Source organism: Pongo abelii, chromosome 15 (assembly GCF_028885655.2).
Source record: "Pongo abelii isolate AG06213 chromosome 15, NHGRI_mPonAbe1-v2.0_pri, whole genome shotgun sequence".
NCBI classification, from domain to species: domain Eukaryota; kingdom Metazoa; phylum Chordata; class Mammalia; order Primates; family Hominidae; genus Pongo; species Pongo abelii.
This window is the reverse complement of record NC_072000.2, coordinates 49,415,442-49,438,822: the sequence shown is the minus strand read 5'-3', so window position 1 is coordinate 49,438,822 and position 23,381 is coordinate 49,415,442.

The window sequence follows — 23,381 nt, the reverse complement described above, 5'->3', positions numbered from 1 at the left end:
ACCAACCCAAATGTTCATCAATGATAGACTGGATTAAGGAAATGTGGCACATATACACCATGGTATACTATGCAGCCATAAAAAAGGATGAGTTCATGTCCTTTGTAGGGACATGGATGAAGCTGCAAACCATCCTTCTCAGCAAACTATCGCAAGGACAGAAAACCAAACACTGCATGTTCTCACTCATAGGTGGGAATTGAACAATGAGGACACTTGGACAGAGGGTGGGGAACATCACACACCGGGGCCTGTCGTGGGGTGCGGGGAGTGGGGAGCGATAGCATTAGGAGCTATATCTAATGTAAATGACAAGTTAATGGGTGGAGCACACCAACATGGCACACGTACACATATGTAACAAACCTGCACGTTGTGCACATGTACCCTAGAACTGAAAATATAATAATAATAAAAAACAGAATTAAGAATAGGGAGGTTAGAAGTTCAGTTTTACATATATAAAGTTTAAGATGCTTATTCAACATCTCAGTGAAAACATCAATTAGGCAGCTGGATATACAAATATGAAGTGGGGAGAGAGCTGGGCAAATCTGGAGTTGGGGGAGACCTGGAAAGGAGTTGAAAATTTGGGAGTTATTGGCTAGCATTTAAATAAATGTGATATTTAAAACAGTAGCTAGAGATCACCATTCAGAATGTGAGCAGGTGGGGTACTGGGCAATAAGAAAATGAATAAGACAAAGAGAGAGAGCAGGAAGAAGCAATTCCCAAGGAATGAGTAAAGCACGCTACCAAAAACACGATGGCAAAAGCAACACTTCTTAACTAATGCGTCAACAAACATCTATGACTTTAAGAAATTTTTTGGTATTTAGAAATAACAAAAACAAGAAATTCTTGCAAATAGTAAGAAGATCCCTTCAATAATAAAAGGACCAACTGCTGAGAGGGAGTTAGGAAAGAGGATGGAACATGCAAAAGAGTATTTTGGTCTTTACACAGGGAAATTTTTAGAGAGAGCTCACAATGAAAGAGCAACCATTCTCTTGGCATAATAAACAAAGGATGTTTCCTGATTCCTTAGACAGTAACAACTGGAAATGGATATTACAACAATATTTATAGTATTCATGGTTTTTATATTTAATATGTGCTTAAATTAATTACAGAGTAAATATACTATCACTCATTTCTATGTTGGTAAGGGCAGTCTTTCTTGTTTCATCATAAAGCTTCAAATAAAAATATCTCAGACAGATCATCATAAATATACATTAAAGTACCTTTATATCTAATAGATGCTTCCTAACAAGCATAGTCACAATCTTGACATCACTACCAGTAATTGCTTCATATGTATACCATATGCTGCTACAGTGGAAAGCACTTTGGAAATATACATTAAGAACTTTAAAACATTCATTTAAAAATTTTTTTTTGAGATGGGGTCTTGGGGGTCTTGTTATGTTTCCCAGGCTGGTCTCAAACTAAGCTCAAGCAATTGTTCCACCTCAGCCTCCTGAATAAATGGGATTACAGGCATGTGCCACTTCACCCAGCTCTGACAAATTTTCATCTAGTAATTTTATTTCAGGAAATATATCCTAAGAACGAATGCCAACACACAACAACAACAAAATTCAAGGATGCTCATATTACATAATGCTAGAAAATTATAGTATCTTCATACACCGGAATATATTAGGTAATGTGTTAGATGGTATTGATCAGAGATATCAATACTGGAGGATAAATTGTTATTAAGTATTGTTAAAAACAAAAGAAGTCATCAGTCAGTAAATTCAGGGTAGAATAGAGTAATAAGTGCAACCCTATGCAAAATCAGATGAAACAAGAAAAACTCAACAGAAAATTTACAGTGTTAAAATTATAGAAGTGAGGCTAGCCAAGACCTCTGTGGGACTTTAACCTAGTAGGGCTAAGATGTAAGAAAAAATGGGGGGGAGGAGCCAAGATGGCCGAATAGGAACAGCTCCGGTCTACAGCTCCCAGCACGAGCGACGCAGAAGACGGGTGATTTCTGCATTTCCATCTGAGGTACCGTGTTCATCTCACTAGGGAGTGCCAGACAGTGGGCGCAGGTCAGTGGGTGAGTGCACCGTGCGCCAGCCTAAGCAGGGGCGAGGCATTGCCTCACTCGGGAAGCGCAAGGGGTCAGGGAGTTCCCTTTCCAGGGGTGACAGACGGCACCTGGAAAGTCGGGCCACTCCCACCCGAATACTATGTTTTTCCGACGGGCTTAGGAAACGGTGCCCCAGGAGAGTATAGCCCGCACCTGGCTCAGAGGGTCCTACGCCCACGGAGTCTCGCTGATTGCTAGCACAGCAGTCAGAGACCAAACAGCAAGTCGGCAGCGAGGCTGGGGGAGGGGCGCCCGCCATTGCCCAGGCTCGCTTAGGTAAACAAAGCAGCCTGGAAGCTTGAACTGGGTGGAGCCCACCACAGCTCAAGGAGGCCTGCCTGCCTCTGTAGGCTCCACCTCTGGGGGCAGGGCACAGACAAACAAAAAGACAGCAGTAACCTCTGCAGACTTAAATGTCCCTGTCTGACAGCTTTGAGGAGAGCAGTGGTTCTCCCAGCACGCAGCTGGAGATCTGAGAACGGGCTGACTGCCTCCTCAAGTGGGTCCCTGACCCCTGACCCCCGAGCAGCCTAACTGGGAGGCACCCCCCAGCAGGGGCAGACTGACACCTCACACGGCCGGCCAGGTACTCCAACAGACCTGCAGCTGAGGGTCCTGTCTGTTAGAAGGAAAACTAACAGAAAGGACATCCACACCAAAAACCCATCTGTACATCACCATCATCAAAGACCAAAAGTAGATAAAACCACAAAGATGGGGAAAAAACAGAGCAGAAAAACTGGAAACTCTAAAATGCAGAGCACCTCTCCTCCTCCAAAGGAACGCAGTTCCTCACCAGCAACGGAACAAAGCTGGACGGAGAATGACTTTGACGAGCTGAGAGAAGAAGGCTTCAGACGATCAAATTACTCCGAGCTACGGGAGGATATTCAAACCAAAGGCAAAGAAGTTGAAAACTTTGAAAAAAATTTAGAAGAATGTATAACTAGAATAACCAATACAGAGAAGTGCTTAAAGGAGCTGATGGAGCTGAAAACCAAGGCTCGAGAACTACGTGAAGAATGCAGAAGCCTCAGGAGCCGATGCGATCAAATGGAAGAAAGGGTATCAGCCCTGGAAGATGAAATGAATGAAATGAAGCGAGAAGGGAAGTTTAAAGAAAAAAGAATAAAAAGAAATGAGCAAAGCCTCCAAGAAATGTGGGACTATGTGAAAAGACCAAATCTACGTCTGATTGGTGTACCTGAAAGTGACGGGGAGAATGGAAACAAGTTGGAAAACACTCTGCAGGATATTATCCAGGAGAACTTCCCCAATCTAGCAAGGCAGGCCAACATTCAGATTCAGGAAATACAGAGAACGCCACAGAGATACTCCTCGAGAAGAGCAACTCCAAGACACATAATTGTCAGATTCACCAAAGTTGAAATGAAGGAAAAAATGTTAAGGGCAGCCAGAGAGAAAGGTCGGGTTACCATCAAAGGGAAGCCCATCAGACTAACAGCGGATCTCTCGGCAGAAACCCTACAAGCCAGAAGAGAGTGGGGGCCAATATTCAACATTCTTAAAGAAAAGAATTTTCAACCCAGAATTTCATATCCTGCCAAACTAAGCTTCATAAGTGAAGGAGAAATAAAATACTTTACAGACAAGCAAATGCTAAGAGATTTTGTCACCACCAGGCCTGCCCTAAAAGAGCTCCTGAAGGAAGCGCTAAACATGGAAAGGCACAACCGGTACCAGCCACTGCAAAATCATACCGAATTGTAAAGACCATCGAGACTAGGAAGGGACTGCATCAACTAACGAGCAAAATAACCAGCTAACGTCATAATGACAGGATCAGATTCACACATAACAATATTAACTTTAAATGTAAATGGACTAAATGCTCCAATTAAAAGACACAGACTGGCAAATTGGATAAAGACTCAAGACCCATCAGTGTGCTGTATTCAGGAAACCCATCTCACGTGCAGAGACACACATAGGCTCAGAATAAAAGGATGGAGGAAGATCTACCAAGCAAATGGAAAACAAAAAAAGGCAGGGGTTGCAATCCTAGTCTCTGATAAAACAGACTTTAAACCAACAAAGATCAAAAGAGACAAAGAAGGCCATTACATAATGGTAAAGGGATTAATTCAACAAGAAGAGCTAACTATCCTAAATATATATGCACCCAATACAGGAGCACCCAGATTCATAAAGCAAGTCCTGAGTGACCTACAAAGAGACTTAGACTCCCAAACATTAATAATGGGAGACTTTAACACCCCACTGTCAACATTAGACAGATCAACGAGACAGAAAATCAACAAGGATACCCAGGAATTGAACTCAGCTCTGCACCAAGCAGACCTAATAGACATCTACAGAACTCTCCACCCCAAATCAACAGAATATACATTTTTTTCAGCACCACACCACACCTATTCCAAAATTGACCATATACTTGGAAGTAAAGCTCTCCTCAATAAATGTAAAAGAACAGAAATTATAACAAACTATCTCTCAGATCACAGTGCAATCAAGCTAGAACTCAGGATTAAGAATCTCACTCAAAACCGCTCAACTACGTGGAAACTGAACAACCTGCTCCTGAATGACTACTGGGTACATAACGAAATGAAGGCAGAAATAAAGATGTTCTTTGAAACCAACGAGAACCAAGACACAACATACCAGAATCTCTGGGATGCATTCAAAGCAGTGTGTAGAGGGAAATTTATAGCACTAAATGCCCACAAGAGAAAGCAGGAAAGATCCAAAATTGACACCCTAACATCACAATTAAAAGAACTAGAAAAGCAAGAGCAAACACATTCAAAAGCTAGCAGAAGGCAAGAAATAACTAAAATCAGAGCAGAACTGAAGGAAATAGAGACACAAAAAACCCTTCAAAAAATAAATGAATCCAGGAGCTGGTTTTTTGAGAGGATCAACAAAATTGATAGACCACTAGCAAGATTAATAAAGAAAAAAAGAGAGAAGAATCAAATAGATGCAATAAAAAATGATAAAGGGGATATCACCACTGATCCCACAGAAATACAAACTACCATCAGAGAATATTACAAACACCTCTACGCAAATAAACTAGAAAATCTAGAAGAAATGGATAAATTCCTCAACACATACACCCTCCCAAGACTAAACCAGGAAGAAGTTGAATCTCTGAATAGACCAATAACAGGATCTGAAATTGTGGCAATAATCAATAGCTTACCAAACAAAAAAAGTCCAGGACCAGATGGGTTCACAGCCGAATTCTACCAGAGGTACAAGGAGGAGCTGGTACCATTCCTTCTGAAACTATTCCAATCAATAGAAAAAGAGGGAATCCTCCCTAACTCATTTTATGAGGCCAGCATCATCCTGATACCAAAGCCTGGCAGAGACACAACAAAAAAAGAGAATTTTAGACCAATATCCTTGATGAACATTGATGCAAAAATCCTCAATAAAATACTGGCAAACAGAATCCAGCAGCACATCAAAAAGCTTATCCACCATGATCAAGTGGGCTTCATCCCTGGGATGCAAGGCTGGTTCAATATACGCAAATCAATAAATGTAATCCAGCATATAAACAGAACCAAAGTCAAAAACCACATGATTATCTCAATAGATGCAGAAAAGGCCTTTGACAAAATTCAACAACCCTTCATGCTAAAAACTCTCAATAAATTAGGTATTGATGGGACGTATCTCAAAATAATAAGAGCTATTTATGACAAACCCACAGCCAATATCATACTGAATGGGCAAAAACTGGAAGCATTCCCTTTGAAAACTGGCACAAGACAGGGATGCCCTCTCTCACCACTTCTATTCAACATAGTGTTGGAAGTTCTGGCCAGGGCAATTAGGCAAGAGAAGGAAATCAAGGGTATTCAATTAGGAAAAGAGGAAGTCAAATTGTCCCTGTTTGCAGATGACATGATAGTATATCTAGAAAACCCCATTGTCTCAGCCCAAAATCTCCTTGAGCTGATAAGCAACTTCAGCAAAGTCTCAGGATACAAAATCAATGTACAAAAATCACAAGCATTCTTATACATCAATAACAGACAAACAGAGAGCCAAATCATGAGTGAACTCCCATTCACAATTGCTTCAAAGAGAATCAAATACCTAGGAATCCAACTTACAAGGGATGTGAAGGACCTCTTCAAGGAGAACTACAAACCACTGCTCAAGGAAATAAAAGAGGATACAAACAAATGGAAGAACATTCCATGCTCATGGGTAGGAAGAATCAATATCATGAAAATGGCCATCCTTCCCAAGGTAATTTACAGATTCAATGCCATCCCCATCAAGTTACCAATGACTTTCTTCACAGAATTGGAAAAAACTACTTTAAAGTTCATATGGAACCAAAAAAGAGCCCGCATCGCCAAGTCAATCCTAAGCCAAAAGAACAAAGCTGGAGGCATCACGCTACCTGACTTCAAACTATACTACAAGGCTACAGTAACCAAAACAGCATGGTACTGGTACCAAAACAGAGATACAGATCAATGGAACAGAACAGAGCCCTCAGAAATAACGCCACATATCTACAACTATCTGATCTTTGACAAACCTGACAAAAACAAGAAATGGGGAAAGGATTCCCTATTTAATAAATGGTGCTGGGAAAACTGGCTAGCCATATGTAGAAAGCTGAAACTGGATCCCTTCCTTACACCTTATACAAAAATTAATTCAAGATGGATTAAAGACTTAAATGTTAGACCTAAAACCATAAAAACCCTAGAAGAAAACCTAGGCAATACCATTCAGGACATAGGCATGGGCAAGGACTTCATGTCTAAAACTCCAAAAGCAATGGCAACAAAAGCCAAAATTGACAAATGGGATCTAATTAAACTAAAGAGCTTCTGCACAGCAAAGGAAACTACCATCAGAGTGAACAGGCAACCTACAAAATGGGAGAAAATTTTCGCAACCTACTCATCTGACAAAGGGCTAATATCCAGAATCTACAATGAACTCCAACAAATTTACAAGAAAAAAACAAACAACCCCATCAAAAAGTGGGCAAAGGACATGAACAGACACTTCTCAAAAGAAGACATTTATGCAGCCAAAAAACACATGAAAAAATGCTCACCATCACTGGCCATCAGAGAAATGCAAATCAAAACCACAATGAGATACCATCTCACACCAGTTAGAATGGCAATCATTAAAAAGTCAGGAAACAACAGGTGCTGGAGAGGATGTGGAGAAATAGGAACACTTTTACACTGTTGGTGGGACTGTAAACTAGTTCAACCCTTGTGGAAGTCAGTGTGGCGATTCCTCAGGGATCTAGAACTAGAAATTCCATTTGACCCAGCCATCCCATTACTGGGTATATACCCAAAGGACTATAAATCATGCTGCTATAAAGACACATGCACACGTATGTTTATTGCGGCATTATTCACAATAGCAAAGACTTGGAACCAACCCAAATGTCCAACAATGATATACTGGATTAAGAAAATGTGGCACATATACACCATGGAATACTATGCAGCCATAAAAAATGATGAGTTCACGTCCTTTGTAGGGACATGGATGAAATTGGAAATCATCATTCTCAGTAAACTATCGCAAGAACAAAAAACCAAACACCGCATATTCTCACTCATATGTGAGAATTGAACAATGAGAACACATGGACACAGGAAGGGGAACATCACACTTCGGGGACTGTTGTGGGGTGGGGGGAGGGGGGAGGGATAGCATTGGGAGATATACCTAATGCTAGATGACGAGTTGGTGGGTGCAGCGCACCAGCATGGCACATGTATACATATGTAACTTATCTGCACGTTGCGCACATGTACCATAGAGCCTAAAGTATAATAATAATAATAATAATAATAATAATAAAAAAGAAAAAAATAAAAAAAATAAAAAAAAAAAGAAATTAAGAGGAATCTCATACAGAATGAAGAAAAAAAAGAAAAAAAAAAAAAAAAAAAAAAAAAAAAAAAAAAAAGAAAAAATGGAGTTGAAAATGTACCTTTTTCTGTTGTCCTAAGATTGGTTCCTTCTCTTTATGCCATCTATATTTTGATAAAATTCCATATATAAATGTGGTAATTGTTAACTACAAATAAAGCAAAATGTCCTAGTTAGTTTCATCTTAAGGAAAGTTCTGAGAGGGGCCCATTGAATTAGTCAAGTAAAAGGTTCTAAATGACAAAGAGAATAAATTTTGGTTTTATATTTCAGGAATTTCACTGCGGCTGGATGCTTGGGAATGTCTTAGGTATGGTAGGCCCGTTGTTCCTATTGCTGAATTTGGTGATAACCTGTATAAACAAAAGGAGTTTTGTGCATTCATAAAATGTAGTATTCTCTTCTGCATCATTACCAGGAAGAGACTTTTAGCTGGAAAAACACAAAGCTCATTTTCCTGATGGCCTGGGTAAATTGGCTTGGGATTGGATCAACTGCAGCAGCCTGCCATTTAGAATGCTTACTCCATTGCTTGCTAATACCCAGAAGGGTCAACTCTGCTCAAAGTAGGTTGTGGGCATTAAATCAGGAACCAACAGATTATGTAAGCATTAAACATGTTCATGAAGAATTTGCAATAAACCCGGAAAATGCTTATATTAAAAGCAGGAAAATTTTATATATTCAGTAGTATCTCAATAATGTATAAAATTATGAATGAGAAAAAACATTGAGTAGTTCTATCTAGAGTGGCAATGTAAGGATTTTTGTTTTCTTTATATTTAAAAAAATTATATAAAGAGTACATAGTACAAATAGGGAGTGTGGAGAGTTTCTGGGGCTCAGAGTGAAAAATAGCCATTAAGCAGTTTCCTTTAACAAGGTTCATTTCTTTCTGACTATGCTTTATCACTATTAAACACTAAACTAATTGAGGTCCACAACAAAGAAAATAATTAACAAATTAGTGAATTGTGCTTCTGCTTATACTTCATTCCCCAAATGCCTAATCAACCTTATTAAAAGTAGCTCTTTTATTAAAAGTAAGCAAAAAGCTAACTTGTAAATTTTATTATTGTCCTTCCTTGATACAAATGTTTCCTGGCCCATGGGAAACTATGACTTAAGTTTTTCTTCTTCCTTTTTAATCTTTGCTCACTGTGAACCTCTCATTTCAAGTAGAATGCATGATATAGAACTCTCTAAAATTTCATTCAGAACATAGAAAGATGCTGCCACCTGCCTTTCCCTATGTTCATAGATACCCAGCCAACAAAGAAGCAGAGGATGACCACCACTGACACTACCAACTAGAGCATATATGTGTGCTCCAGAATCCACCCTTTTTCTAATGACTTGGAGCTGCATACTTTTGAAATGTATGTGATTCTCAAAGACACATTGTTGTATCTCCGCTGTTTCTTTCATAAACCAAGAAATGTTTAATTATAAAAAAGAGTCAACAGACCCAATTCACTTTACCTTTGAGCAACCAAGTCCTCAGATGTAGAAGCCACAGGGCATGTTGTGCCAACCTCTCTCTGCTCATGTCCCTACACTTTAGAATTAAGCTATGTATCCATTATCAATTGCCCTGTAGGCATTCACTAACTGATATCTTTGAAAAGTTTTCTAAATCGCCTGATTAAAATTGGTTTCTGAGCCCATCAGCATATATCATTAGGTTCCTGAACTTATTCCAAGAACAGCTGTGGCACAAACATCTTGAACAGTCTTCCTGTGTGGGGTCTAAAAAGAGAACACTTTCTGGGTCAACCATTACTTCTAGTGCTCAAAGGTAAGGTTAATTAGGAGCCACAGAACTGGTAAAGTCAAAGGTCCTTTAAAAAAGTGATTAATTACTAAAAACTCTCAAACCCTTTATCACAGCCTCAAAATAGTAGAATGTGAAAATTTTTTATAGGATCAAAAATATTATGTTGACCTGGAGACCTGGAAGAAGGCAACTTCTGCGATAGAATAAAATCTTGAGAAGCAGAAACTGAAGGATCATCATGTATAATCAAAAATCTAGAGCAAATTAAAACTTACATTTGAGGGTTTTACTCTTTCTTAAAACTACTAAGCAAGAGAGCACTCTCAGATGATTAGTTCTGTATAATGGTGTCTTCACTGTTTATTTGAATGTTCTCCAACAACATTTATCTACAGTTTCACATATTTTTTCCATATTCAAATCTTCCTTGCTACTTTATGCTACTCCCAAAAGATGAAATGGAGAACTTAGAAACTTTTACCCCAATCTTCTACTGTAGATTTCAGCATTGAGTAAGGATGAGGAAGAGGAAATAAATGGTGTTACTGTCAGCCCAGAAGATACTGCAGGAGTATCACATTTTATCAGGACTACCCTATCTTCATAGTCCTGTAACCTGAAAATCCACCTAGGCAATTAACCTTAAAACATTCTTCTGCATCTCCTTAGCATATTTCTAATTCTTTGAGAATTTCTTTTTATCCATTGCTAAGGAATCTCCCTTAAAGCTTTCCTTATTTGAACATGATCATGGATTTAGGAAAAATAAAAGCATCAACTAATTTATGGGAAAGATTTTAGACTTTACTTTTCCCTGAAGAAACTTTATTAGACGTAAAACATGATCAAAAGCTTTAAAAGAATCTAAATCCACCTAATAATAAAGATTTTTTATTGGCACATTCTGAGAGCCTTGTTTATCCCACAAATAAAGCTATTCATTTTGTGCTTTTGTTTCCCAGTATCTCATTAACTTACCTTGCACAAGCACATCTAAAATAATCTCTTCTGCTCTTTCTTTACAATTCAAAATTATCCTTGATAATGGCTTTAAATGCCAATAACAGATATCTACCACACTTTGTGATCAAAGTGAAATATTGAAAATATAAATATGGTCTCAGGAGGTACCAGGAAAATAATCTCACCCCTGTGTTTACCACTATATTATGCTACACAATATAAAATAAACAGCATGCCTCCTATCCTCAAGGAACTTGTATTATCACCAACCTGAGGAGAAAAGACACATATAAAACAACAGTGAGCAATACAAATAGCATAGACTAAAGCTCTATTGATACACTATTGATATTATAGTGGATAATATCATGATTCGGAGAAGAAAGTCAGCATGTATCAGAGTCCACAATAAATTTCAAGAAAATAAATGTGCCTCAAGAGAGCTAATATGTGGATAGAGTGACTCAAGACATAGGGATCCACCTCAGAGAGGACCAACAGTGTGTTTGTAGAACAGTGAGATTTTTCTGCTTAGAGCCAAGGGTACTAAGGAAAGTCCAGGAGTACCTTGAAACAGATAAATGCAAAAATAGAAAGCTCAGTATTCCCATTACTATTACTGTATAACAAATTTCCCTAAAACTTAACGGCTTAAAAAAACCATTTTATTATGCTCAAGGATTTGGTGGGTCAGAAAATTTAGAAAGGGTAATGCAGGGATGGCTCATCTCTGCTCCACAGTGACACTGGTCTCAACTGGGAAGACTTAAAGGCTACATGTTGGGGTCATCTAAAGGCTTGTTCACTCACATACATCTACTCTGAGATGACCTGAAGACTAGGACTGCTGACCAGAACACCAGCATGTGACCTGTAATATTTGTGGCTTTGCTTCTTCATGGCATGATGGTCCCAGGGTCATTAGATTTCCTATGTGGCAGCTCAGGGCTCCAAACAGGAATGCCCCAGAAACAAGGCAAAAGCTACATCATCTATTGACTCAGCCTTGTAAATCACACAGCATCACCTCCATCATACTCTATTATTCAAAGAAGCCATGGAGCCACTCAGATTCAAGGGGTGGTGTCATAGAGAAAATAATACCCTACCTCTCAATGGGTTAAGTGACAAAGAATTTTGAGGCCATGTTTTAATATCAACAAACACAGGTTTGCTGATTATTTTCTCCCACATTTAAAATACTTCACAATCTCACAAATACCCATAATACCCATGAAAGGAAAAAGAGTAGAAAATAAGTGTTCAGTGTTGAGATGACCACATGTCTCAGCTCTCTCAGGAATAATCCCAGTTTATACATTATATATTATACATTTTATCCCAATGTAATTATTAATAGCTTTCCCTTTGACTCTCAAAAGTGTCCTGTTGAATGATAAGTTGTATGATCATCCTATTTGATCTAATTCAAAGACCTATCTCTACATAAAAAGGGAAAGTAACACCCTCACCTCTCTCCAAATAATTCATCTTAATCTAAAATATCAAAATTAATCAACTATATCACATATTCCAATGCATTTGCTTTTTGAGCAACATGCCAGTTACCTTGACAGTATGTGAAGACACCAACCAGTAGTCGATAGTAAGAACAAGGCAGAACTGGGACCACATGACTTCAAGATTCCCCCTTAATTTAGGTCCTACCTCTGGTAACAGGGCAGTGTATAAATCCAGTTTTGTTTGTTCATGTAAGAAATCATTACCTTCACTGTCAGTTTTTGTAGAGTTCTAAATGTAGCAGAGTAGCAGCTATCCATGCTTTCATAAACCTTTGAGTGTCAAAACACCAAAAAGGGCTATATAAATAAACTGCATATAAAAAAATAAACGGCTTCAAAGGCATATTTTCCTACTTCAGTTTGAGAATGAATAGACAAAAGTCAAATATTCTTTTAAATAGTCTTTGAAAAGACTGAAATTTTTTTGTTGCAACTTTTTTAAGCAAAGGGATTTATTTCCCCAAATGGAGCCTTTGTCCCACTTGGACACATTGTACAAGCCAGACTATGTCCTAACACTAAATTGTATGCATTTACAATTCAGTTAGCACTTTCTCTTAGATGTAAGGGCATTTTTCCTTGGATTTCTAACAGACTTTGCTGTCAAACTCTAACATTTAAAAATGTTCAGCAAAGAAGAAAGGCGAAAGGAACTTGGTTTGCATTTAACTAAGAAAAATTTATCATATTAATTATGGATGCTTAACATCAGGCCATAAAATTCTTGTCATGCTGTCAGTGGGGCTCTCTCCCTTTATTTGTGCCTGCACTGCTAGAACTAGGAGTTTTCTACCAAAAGGTCCATTTAGGGATTTTCCATTAACAGATTATTAACTACTCTTCTAGTAGATTAAATTCACAAGATTCCATTTATATTGAGAGCAGGGGAAGATTATATGGGCTCTACTTCCCTTAATCTGATTTTATTGTTCTTATGTTAGAAGGACCTCAGTCCACACCTGTTAATTTCTGGATACAGTTGTCAAGAGTTAAAATGCTAGTAAAGAGTTATTTCAAACATCCCTAGTTTAAGTTCCAGAATGTACCATATCCCACATTACAACTTTTATTTCACCTGTAAGTCTATTCCAGTTATGGTGCTGTGCCTGGAGTCCCCAAGTCCATCCCCAGATTTGGTGATGTGCTAGGCAGACTCACAGAACTCACAGTTATGATATACAACAGCCAAAGGGTACAAGCAAAATCAGTAAAGGGAAAAAATACATGGGACAGAGTCTAAGGAAAACCAAGTACACATTTCTAAGACTCTTGTCCCTGTAGAGTCATATAGGGCAACTTAAATTGCTTCAGCATTGAACTATGACACGTAAAATGTTGCCTCCTAGGACATCTCATTAGAGACTTAGTGCCCAAGGTTTTACTGGGAGCTGGCCATATAAGAACCTCTGCCTAGGACATACCTAAATTCCAGATTCTCAGAATGAAGGCAGGTGCTTAACGTAAGCCACATTGTTTGCACAAATAGTTTAGGCACAATAAACTACTCTTATAAGTCAGAGAATGGTGGGAAACATGCCCAAAATCTAAGTATCCAGATGCCAGCCAAAGGCCAACCCTGCAGCCAGGCCTTTCTAAAAATAGTCTCAGCCCAGCTATGTTAGCTCTTTTCCCTGCCACCTGAGATCTAGATAAGTTTGACTTGAACCCCTTTGCCAATCTTATACACTCTGGAAGAGTAAGCCCTCTTAAAGATTTTTAAACTTCCTGGGGCCATGTCTTAAGGTCTTTAGCTGGATTTTTCAGTTTTTGTGTGTTTTTGTTTTGTTTTTTTTTTTGTTTTGTTTTGTTTTGCCTTAGCTGCCTGACCTCACCTACTTGGTAAACAAAGAAGGGCAGTCTTGTGCTCCTTCTTTTATCAGTATTCAAAGTACAATGATGGCAGTGAGCAAGTACACAAGAGCCTCCCCACATTTGTGACAGTACTGCTCATTTCCCCTAGCTCTTTTCTAGAGCTGCTGTCCCTCTCATCACTTTCTACTCTCACTTCTAGCAGTGCTTTTCCCATTGAAATAGAGGTGCCAAGCCAGACAGGATGATTTTAAGATTCAAACCATGCCCAAGTGATTCCCATCAGTGAACCAACAGCCATACTATATATACTGGTTTGCTTATGCAATTCCCTAAAAATACATATCTAAAACAAGGAAAGTTCACCTATTTAATGTTACTTATGAGCCCTTATGTATTGTCCTTCCCTTATGAGTTCTGGTCAGCCTCCCAGAAGGTGAAAAAAGATTGGAATATTTTAATACATTCTACATAAAATTATCCTTCAAGGAATATCCTAGATGCTCCTAAATTTGAAAGCAAGAAATGAACCTTTCATAGGGCTCTGTGCCACTGGAAAGAAACCTTCAGCATTAAGTTTTCTGCCCTGTGAAGCACTATTTGACATTGTAATTTTGCACAAATATAACATTTAGGAATATCTGCATCAGTGTGTCTCAAAATTCCATCCTTGCAATGTTAGATCTTTGCAACACATCTCTGATTCCTCTCATTTTCATGAAACTCTAGTTGTGCTTTAGAAACTGTTTCCCCCATAGATCATTTTTAATTCAATTTAAATTAAGCAAATGCTCACTTGAGCAGCTAAAGCGCTCTTAAGGACACTTAAATTAATGATAATTATTTAAACATTCATATTCTCATATGCCGTTCTCCTGATTTACCCTCTAATCAACATAATTCAAAATTATATCCGTGGAGAGAGAGAGTTAATTCACATATTTTATAGGAGAAAAAATGTATTTTGAGGGTTATTATTTTAAAGGAAAATGAAACAATTTTAATTGACTTGTGAATTCATCACCTATATATCATTCAGTTGCAAGATAGTCTATGCAACCTTAGGTAAAATTTTAAAACCTAAGATCCTTGCTAAAACAAAACATATTCATGTAAAGCCTCTTGGTAAAGTCCCATAAATGTCACATTCAAAGCCTTGGGCTTTTCTTTGAACTTTGTCTCCACATGTCCAAGCTTCACTGTCTTAATCTATAAAGAAGAATCATAAATATTAAATAAGAATATCTATGTAAGCTGTGAATGCATTCTGCAAACTATAGCAGGTGACACAGTCATTAGACTAACAAAAACTTAAGGTCAAGAAATCTTCATGATCCTTTCAGGTTTCCATTAGCCTTATCAGTATCTTGCATTAGATAAGATAACCCTGTCTTATCTTTGCTGTTAGAACATGTTCCTTGAAGGCCAACTCATCTCCATGGCCATCACAACATTTGGCATGGTGACTTACATAATATAAGTACTCAATAAATACTTATTGAATTAATACAGAAATTGAAGTACTATTCACCCTTCTCTTCATAAAAACTCAGGCTCACAGTTTAAAAGAAAAGGTGCATATTCCTCAGTCAAATACATCACAGTACTACACAGATTTTAGTTTTAAACCCTCACTGGCCAGTGAATTTAAATGAGCTTTGATGCAGTGGATACACAATAACAAAAAGGAGAATTGAGTTAAAATGTGGGTAGGTCTCAAGGTCACTATAGGCAGTACAAGAGGAAACCAGTGAGGCAACTTAGATACCTACAATCAAACATAGTAAGAGGATCAGTAATTGAAACCCGTAAAGCAAATTGAGGCCAAGCAATACATAAAGAATATATCCTTTTTTTGTTTTAATAAAACCAACCACTTGCATCACGAAAAAAAAACTTATAAGCTTCCTGATTCAACAGGAGGCAACACAAATTTGACCTACGTGAGGTTTACAGCAGATGATAAGTGGTGACACTTGGTTAGAGTCGAGAATAAGCAGCCAAGAGAAAAACTATTTGAGATTCATCCATAAGACATAAAAGATAAACATGACATTTCTCGTGACTGTCTGTCTTTGTTTCTTTTGTAAAACTGAACCACGCTTGCTTACATAGCAACCCTTCTTAAAATTCAAGACAATGTACATGGGATGAAAGCATTTTTCCTCCTGCAAAGCACTGTATCTCATCCAGTTACAGGAAATACCACGGCAGCATCACCTGAAACACCGTCAGTGAGATCAAGCATAAAATGGAAGTGTAGGTTTCCTACTATCATATACTTACATGGTGTAATCAAAAAGAAACTTAAGATCATACCTTTCCCTAAAATCCTCTAGTCTTTATCAACTTATGTTCTCAACATTAAATTCTCTACTTTTGAATTAGGACATTGACTGCTGGTAGCCATTATTAAAATGCACATATTTCTTAAGAGGCATAAAATGTCAACCCATTCAATGGTTAATCAAACTGTAATACACCCATAACATGGAATAGTACTCAGCAATAAAAAGGACTGGAGAATTGATAGATGCATCTTGAATGAATCTCTACAGAATTATGATGAATGGGGAGGGGGAAGGCAATCCCAAAGATATATACTGTATGATCCCATGTATATAATATTTTTGAAATGACAAAATTATAGAAATGGAGAACAGATTAGTGATTGCCAGGTGTTAAGAATGCAAGGCATTTGGAGGCAGGGAGAAATGAGTGTAGTTGTAAAAAGGCAACATGAAGGATTTTTGTGTGATGGGACTGTTCTGTATCTTGACTGTGGTGATAGATACACAAACCTGTACATGTGATAAAATTGCACAGAACTAAACACATATACACATGTGCATGCACACACACCGACACACACACAAGTACAGGTAAAACAAAGGAAATTGGAACAAGATCAATGAATTGTGTCAATGTTAAATCCTTGTATTATGTTATAGTTGTGTGCAATGGTTAGGACTTGCCTCAATTCTTCTCTTCCTAATCGCACCATGGTTTTTCAAGATGTTATCATTATGAAAAGTAGGATAAAGGATACACAAGATCTCCTCTGTATTTTTCCTTACAATCACATGTGAATCTACAATTATCTCAAAATAAAACATTTAAATTTAAAAAAATATCCATTTTGGGTATTAGATACACATGCTCTTACCTGAAAGCAAGGTTGTAGGACATAGATAAGCCAAATTAATATTTAGAAGCCACGTAAAATGGAAAAAAAAATGAGCTTCATAATTATAAAGCCTCCATTCAATGCCAAGATCTGCCACTGCTACCAAATTATGTGAACTCATGGGCACTCACTTTTCTCATTTTCAAAATGGAGCTAGCAAAGCCTATTTTGCATAGTTGTTGTGAGAATTAAATTAAATAACCCGCATCTGGGGACTTGGTTGGAACTGAGTAAATGAGAGATATTATTCTTAACAGGTGAGCAACAAAGAGGAACATCACTGGAGTTTCTCCAAGAAGACAGAAAGGTGGGATATATTGGTAAGGTCCTAGAAGCTCAAGGCAGCTTGCTGGCAAACAGATACTGAGGTACTACGGGGACCAAATCATTTGCAGCAGCTACCTCTTCATTTCCCTCTGGAATGCTCTCACCAGATATCTACTGCACCATGTTCCTCACTTCATTCAGTTCTGTTCAAATATAAGCCTATTTCAAGGTTTAACCTGACTATCATAGGTAGCCATTTTTCCTAGTATGTAGCAAGGTAGAAAGGGAGGTAATCTAAAAAAGAAACAAAATGATTATGGCCACTGCCCTCTAAAACAAAATAATTTTCTGCATTCATCTTCTTCTCCTAGTCTCTTCTTTCTACATACCATTTCATTCATTCATTCAATATAGTATCTACTGTGTGAAAGGCACTCAGGATATGAAGTGCCTTTCATAAACATCTCAACGTGTAAAGCTGCCTCTTCTGATTGGCTTTGGTCCTCAGTAGAATCTAGGATGTTACTCCTTATTTTCTGGTTCTTAGTAAAAGCAAATGGACAAGTCAAACACTTGTGCAAAATTATAAAGCAGGTCCTATTTTATCTTTGATATTATTCTACCTCCATTCCCACCCCATCACTACAAAATGATCATCAAACCATTCCTTGGCTGCCTAAACCAGCATAACATCTTATCCATGCCTGATCATTCATAAATGTTACCCCATGCCCATAACTTACCTAAATTTTACAATTACATTAATTTTAGTATCCTTCAAATTACACCAATAAGGAGGTCACATATTTCCCCCTTTTATGTAATGTTAAGCCTCTTACTAAATCTTTTCTACTTAAGCTTACCTAAGTACAGCACAAGTATTCTGACAAAAAGTAACTCCGAATACTGTTTAAAAAAAAAAAGGATGTAGGAAATTAGGAAATTACCATTTCAATTTCTGATTAACTTCCATTCTGATTTGCAACAACTGTATTTCTCTAGTAGAACACAGTAATTTTTAATGCCTTTCACTGTTACTTTTATACCACAGTCTGTCTTGTAAAAATGCAAATATCAAATGAAACTTTCAAATCTAGTGAAACACTGTACCATCATTTTTGGGAAAGCATACCTGATTCCATTTCAAAAAGTAAAATATTAGAGAAGTAACATCAAGTTGAAATTATCTATAACAAACCCATGGATGCGATTTCTGTGCAATTAATCCTGCCAATACAATTTTAGATGCTAGCTAAAGTTCTTAACAAGGTAAAGCAATATCCACTAAAACAACCTCTGGAGCTAATTAAAGTGGGAAACAAATCTGGACATGTTACACAGAAAGAATGCTTTACTGTAACATTTATCTTTAAACATTTCTAAGAAAACAAAAGCCCTTTTACAAATTTACTAAGAATAGGGGTATGAGGAATTGGTAAGGTTTTTGTTGTGCATTAAAGGTTGAAACTCGGTATGCTAAGGAAAGAGAAATATTAAGATCATAGACAGAAAAACAGTCAGGCATGCTATGTTTTTAAATTCATTCTTAGTGAATTGAATTATTGAAAGCATTAAAAATGAGTAAGTCAGAGCCCAAAATGGAAAGCTAGAATTTTTCCGATCTGATTTGTTTTACACAAATGCTATTATCTCAACAGATTAGGTAACAGATTAGAATATTCAACAAGGTGCTTGTTGCATAAACCACCATAAAGCATCAAAAAAGTAAGGGAAAATAGGAAAACCACCCAACTAGCTCATCTGCTAAACAAAGGCACTTCATTTTCCTTGGAGAGCTTTGGCAGTTAACTTTTGGGAGATTTAGAAGGTTGAGTCTGAATGGGCACAGTTTTTTTTTACATAGCCATAAGTGAATTAAGTGCTTGATTTAATGCTTTCAATGCTGCCTTTCTTTCAGTTTACTTAAAAATGACATAATAATGCAGCATGTACTCACTACTCATGAATATTCTATCTACAGGGGACCAAGAGCAGCCCACTGCGTTACTGTTTTCATCTAAAAGAGTCCTAAAGAACTCTTTGCAATTCATTCATTCCACCTTCTCAAATAAATACTATTAGTGGGTGATGGAATGGGTTCCAATCTTAGCTCTGCTACTTCCTAGCTGCATGTCCATGACTCAAGTTACATAACTTCTCTGTGCTTCAAGTTTCATATTTATACAGTAGGGATAGTAACGTTACCTACTTCCTAAGATTGTTTTAAGAATTAAGTAAGTTAATATACCTGATATACTTACAACAATCAGTGGCACATAGTAGTAACTAGTAAGCTTTTCTTGTTGTTTGCCAGGCTAATATTAAGTGCTAAAAATATTATGGAAACCAAAAGCAGAAAAGATTCTTGCTCACTTTGTATTTTCAACCATTAATTTAATACATATATAATTTGCAACTGAAATAGTGGTTCCTGAAGGAACCATTATTTGGTACCAATACTGGTACCAAAACAGATATATAGACCAATGGAACAGAACAGAGCCCTCAGAAATAACACCACAAATCTACAACCATCTGATCTTTGACAAACCTGACCAAAACAAGCAATGGAGAAAGGATTCTTGATTTAATAAATGGTGTTGGGAAAACTGGCTAGCCATATGCAGAAAACTGAAACTGGACCCCTTCCTGACACCCTATACAAAAATTAACTCAAGATGGATTAAAGACGTAAACGTAAGACCTAAAACCATAAAAACCCTAGAAGAAAACCTAGGCAATGCCATTCAGAACACAGGCATGGGCAAAGACTTCATGACTAAAACACCAAAAGCAATGGTAACAAATGCCAAAATTGACAAATGGGATCTCATTAAACTAAAGATTTTCTGCACAGCAAAAGAAACTATCATCAGAGTGAACAGGCAACCTACAGAATGGGAGAAAATTTTTGCAGTCTATTCCATCTGACAAAGGTCTAATATCCAGAATCTACAAAGAACTTAAACAAATTTGTAAGAAAAAAACAAACAACCCCATCAAAAAGTGGGTGAAGGATACGAACAGACACTTACCAAAAGAAGACAATTATGCAGCCAACAAACATATGAAAAAAAGCTCATCATCACTGGTCATTAGAGAAATGCAAATCAAAACCACAATGAGATACCATCTCACACCAGTTAGAATGGCGATCATTAAAAAGTCAGGAAACAACAGATGCTAGAGAGGATGTGGAGAGATAGGAATGCTTTTACACTGTTGGTAGGAGTGTAAATTAGTTCAACCATTGTGGAAGACAGTGTGGTGATTCCTCAAGGATCTAGAACTATAAATACCATTTGACCCAGCAATCCCATTACTGGGTATATACCCAAAGCATTATAAATCATTCTACTATAAAAACACATGCACACATATGTTTATTGCAGCACTATTCACAATAGCAAAGACTCAGAACCAACCCAAATGCCCATCAATGATAGACTGGATTAAGAAAATGTGGCAAATATACACCATGGAATACTATGAGGCCATCAAAAAGAATGAGTTCATGTCCTTTGCAGGGACATGGATGAAGCTGGAAACCATCATTCTCAGCAAACAACCACAGGAACAGAAAAATCAAACACTGCATGTTCTCACTCATAAGTTGGAGTTGAATACGAGAACACAGGGACCCAGGGAGGGGAACATCACACACTGGGGCCTGTTGGGGGGTGGGGGGCTACGGGAGGGATAGTTTTAGGAGAAATACCTAATGTAGATGATGGTTTTATGGCTGCAGCAAACTACCATGGCACATGTATACCTGTGTAACAAACCTGCACGTTCTGCACATGTATGCCAGAACTTAAAGCATAATAAAAAATAAAATTTAATTTAATTTAATTTTTTAAAAAAGAGGTCGTGTGCGGTGGCTCATGCCTGTAATCCCAGCACTTTGGGAGGCTGAGGCGGGTGGATCATGAGGTCAGGAGTTCCAGACCAGCCCGACCAACACGGTGAAACCCCGTCTCTACTAAAAATGCAAAAATTAGCCTGATGTGGTGGTGCACGCCTGTAATCCCAGCTACTCAGGAGGCTGAGGCAGAAGAATCACTTGAACTTGGGAGGCAGAGGTTGCAGTGAGCCGAGATCGCACCACTGCACTCCCGCCTGGGCAACAGAGCAAGACTCCGTCTCAAAAAAAAAAACAAAAAAAAGCCTTCCAAATTGAAGACAATCATGTACAGAGACTTTGTAGTAAAAAGCTTCAGGATGAGTAAGTAATAAAACACATCACAAAAAAGGATAATCAACTTGGCTAGTTGCAGTGGCTCACCCCTGTAATCCCAGCACTTTTGGAAGCCAAGGCAGGCAGATCACTTGAAGTCAGGAGTTCGAGACCAGCCAGGCCAACATGACGAAACTCTGTCTCTATTAAAAAATTAAAAAATTAGCCAGGTGTAGTGGCACACACCTGTAGTCCCAGCAACTAGGGAGCCTGAAGCATGAGAATTGCTTGAACCCAGGAGACAGAGCTTGCAGTGAGCCAAGACTGCACCACTGCACTCCAGCCTGGGTGACAAAGAGAGACTCTGTCTCAAAAAAAAGATAATTAATTCCAGGGAGAATTAAGTTTTTTAAGAAAAAAATGTAACCATAGTACACTACTTGGCTCAGTTGTTAATAATATTTACAAAGCTATAATAATATAAACACTGAATAAATGACCAAAGCTTATGTATATATGGTAAGAAAATCAAGGAAGAAAACTTGTTGTAGAAGAGGGGTGGTTGGGGAATATGTAAATGAGTTAAAACTTTATCTTCCATAATAGGATAACAGAGGCTAAATGTACAGTGAACAAAATCTAGAAATAGCAGCATATGTCATTTAAAAATATGTAAATCCCAGAAGAATTAGCTAAAGGACTTAAAAGTGCTTGACTATGGGGAAAAGAATTAGATAAGGGTAGGAATAGGCATAGGACAGCTTTTTTCATTGTAAGATTGTAGTACCATTTTAGTTTTAAACTGTGTGCATGCATAAGCATGGCAGTCATGGAGGTGTACCACTGAGATCTCTTTCAAGAGAACCTGCTGTGAAAAGTGTAGTTGACTGACAGCACTAGCTGCTGCTCCCAGGAGCCTAGTGGGGTTCTAGTGCCAGCCAATCCCGCCTAAAACACAATTCCTCTAATGGGCATTTTGACTCAGGGATTCCCAATGTCCTGGCTGAAACGTCGTAAGAACTGCGCTTAGCTCTGAGGCTCTTCCCACCCAATCTTTTCTTCCTTCTTTCCTTTTGCAGGTGTCCAATCTATATCACATTCTGAATGCTTTCCCTGTCTACCCCTGTTCCTTCCCCTTTATGCTTCACAGGAATCTCCCTGAAGAAATCTCTTGCTTATTGAATCCCATCTTGCTTCCTGCTTCTCAGAGAAGTAATACTGGCAAAATAATTTTGATAAAATTGTTTAAACTTAAAAGTGTAAAAAAGACCTATGAAAAAATCTTTAATGTTCATATAGAGCTTTGCCACTTAAAAAAAAAAAAAGAAAAAACTTGACAATATGTGATACCTGAGTTCAAAATCATTTCAGTAGAGGAAACAGCATGAACTTTGGAGTCAGAGAGGCCAAGCTCAGGTCAACTGTGTAAAAGCCTGTTTTTTTAACTTATGTAGTCTATGATCTTGGGCACAATCAAGACTCTCATTATTTGTAAAATGTACCACCTTTTTAAGTTGTTGTTGCATATTAAGTAAAATAACTCAGGTCAAATGTTGCAAAATAACAATAATAATAGCATGAACCACTTAAGGAACTGAAAATAGGCCAATATAGGTGAGAGTTAAATTGGTAGTGTAGTTTCATTA